Genomic DNA, 2,923 nt, shown 5'->3' with positions numbered 1-2,923 from the left:
ACCGACCGCCGCGGCGCCAGGGCCGGAAGTGAGGGGCCGGAAGTACCGCCCCCTGCCCGTCCGTGCTGGGTGCCCCCCCCCAGCGGCTCCCGCGCGACCACCCCGCGCGCCTCTGCGCTTGCGCACGCGCGCACCGCCAAAGGCGGGCTTGGGAATGCGTCGTTCTCCCCGCTGCGCATGCGCGGTGCCGGGGTGGCGTGACATTAGTCACGGGCCGCTGCGAAAATGAGTCCCCAGCGGACTCACGGCGCCTGCGTAGGAGCGGGGGAAGGGGGGGCAGCGCATGCGCAGAGGCGGCCCGCGCCAGGCCGGCGCGGCTCTGGCGCACGCGCGCTCGGCGTTCGCTGCAGGCGGCGGCTCTGAGGCGCGAAGCGCGGTGCGGGACCGGGCTGCGGGGGGCCGGGGCCGGGGCCGGCCCGAGAGCGAGAGGGGCAGCGCGGCCACCCCGCCTGGCCTCCGCAGGAACGGTAAGCCAGCACAGCCTGTCTCCAGGGCTGAGCCCGCGGCCTGCCTGCGCTCACAGACCTGTCCTGTGGTACGGGGCCTTGGCGGTGCCTGTGAGGGAGCCGAGCCTTCCCCCTCCTGCCCTTGTAGCACTGTGGTACGGGGCCTTGGCGGTGCCTGTGAGGGAGCCGAACCTTCCCCCTCCTGCCCTTGTAGCCCTGCTCTGTGGTACGGGGCCTTGGCAGTGGCTGTGAGGGAGCCGAGCCTTCCCCCTCCTGCCCTTGTAGCACTGTGGTACGGGGCCTTGGCGGTGCCTGTGAGGGAGCCGAGCCTTCCCCCTCCTGCCCTTGTAGCCTTGGCAGTGCCCGCTGGCGAGGCCCTTGGTGTACTTGTCATGTCTGCCCCATCCTGTGGTATGAGGCTTTGGAGAGAACAATTAACTCCTGCGTCGCAGGTGATGTGACACAGTGTTGAAGAGATAAGAAAAAGAGTCTTAGGGGCTACAGTTATCAGAGGTTAAGAAACTGCAGTTCGAGGTGCTGGGGTGAAGCTGGTGGGTGAAGGCTTGGCTGCAGAGTCTTGAAACCCAGCAAAGTGGCACCGAACGGTTTTTCAGTCAGGATGATTGCATATGCGAAGGCCCTTTGTGCGCAGGGGTTTCTGTTATTGTGGTTTGTGGAGGCAGCAGTTCTTTAACTAGCATACAGGATACATTTTGGGCACTGCAGCTCCTTAAGTTAGTATCAAACACGGCCTTTTATTAATAATTTGACAGTCGTAGCATGAGAACGTGGGAAGACAACAGCTTGTATAATTTGTGGAGTTACACATATGCTTTAGCCTGTTAAAGAAGCATGGGATTCTTATTTGATCTCTCAATATCTTGCAACAGACCGCTGTCGGCAGCAGCCCCTTCTGTGCGGAGCTGAAGTTGATGCTCATGGACAGACGCAGCCTCCGACGTCATCGGGTAACGCAGCCTGACCCCTGTCCCGTCCCTCTTGCCTCCGGGGTGCCATTTCCAAACAGCCCCCTTCGCCCTCTGCAAACCCATCACTCGGTGGTCCGCGGCCCTGCACTTCTGCCGCACAAAACACCTCGCCTGCGTGAGGCAGCTCCTGCCGTTGGCAGCTTTGGAGCTGCGTGGGTGCCCAATACGTGTCGCTGGCCTGCTCCTCCTCCGTCAGCTCCCTCCTCGTTCACGTACTGTCTCTTCTTCCTTCTCCCCCGTTGTGTATCTTTAATGTCATTCTTGCATATTTTCCATTGAGATTCTCTTTCCCTGCTTGCCGTCCGTGTCTCATCCTTACTCACAGCTGCGTCACTTGTAAATGCCGTGGCACCTTCCCGGAGCCGGGATGAACCAGTTCCGCTCCTGGTTTCCACCTGCTGCCTCAGTTGCACTCTCTGACCACACACCGCTCCCATCTGCCCACCACCTCTGCTGTGCTCACAGAGCTGTGGGTGGCAGCTGTCGTTCGTTGTTTGATTTGGACCCATTCCTCAACGAATTTCAGAAAAAAAAAAAAATGCATGTGGGTCCTTTAAAGTATGTTTCAATTTTTAGAGGAAGGCTGCCTGATGGGGCGCTGGACTGGCAATTAGGAAATCTGGGACCGGTTTCCAACACTTCCCAGAGTGAACGTGGCTGCTTTGCTTAACCAGTCAGTTCACTATCTGTAAATGAAGTCACTTCTACCTTCTTTCTTCATGTTGTCTGATCTGCTCGGGGTGTGAAAGGGCTGAGAAATTCCTTTGTTATTACCTTAGGCGGCCTACAGAGAGAGCAGCGGGGCCCCGAGCTTGGCCAGACTCTCTGAAAATAGTCGCTGGGTGTCAAAATGGACGCGGTTCCCTTCCAGCCAGCGCCGGGCCGAGGGCAGGGGAGTGGTGGGCTTTCCTCTAGCTGAGAACAGGAGAGTTTTGGGTCACCCCCGCTCCGTCCTCCCGGCGTTTGTTCCTCCGTGGGAGCAGCCGGGGTGGACGCGGTGGCTTCTGACGGGGCCGTTCGTTGGCTTTTAGAGAAAACGCCTTTGTTTGGCTGCTGAAGAGGAAGAGGCCTCGATATTGTGTGTTATGCAAATGGCTGTGTGTCAGAGGCAGCGCCTCTGCCTGCTCGCTGCCTGCTCTGCCTGCTCGCTGCCTGCTCGGGCGAGAGGCCCTGCGGAGGGCTTCCCGCCGGAGCCGAGAACAGAGGAACTCTTGTTCCAGCTCTCGCCGGTGCCGCTTCCAGCGCGGCCGCCCGTGCGCTGGGCCGGGCCGGCGGCAGCAGTGATGCCCGCGGGAACGGTCCGTCTGTCCCACGGCTCTGTCCTTCGCTCCTGTGTTTTTATCTCAGCTGGCAGAACAGGCGGCGTTAATCCCTGGCTCCGAAGGAAGGTACTTCTTGTTACAGGGGATGAATGAACGCCAGCCTCCGAGGCGCTAACCCTGCTCTTCTTAGGGATCTTTGGGAGCCTCAGTGATCTGCATCCCGTGG

This window comes from Platalea leucorodia (assembly GCF_965183815.1).
Source record: "Platalea leucorodia genome assembly, chromosome: 18".
In the NCBI taxonomy this organism is placed as follows: domain Eukaryota; kingdom Metazoa; phylum Chordata; class Aves; order Pelecaniformes; family Threskiornithidae; genus Platalea; species Platalea leucorodia.
This window is presented reverse-complemented; position numbering follows the sequence as displayed.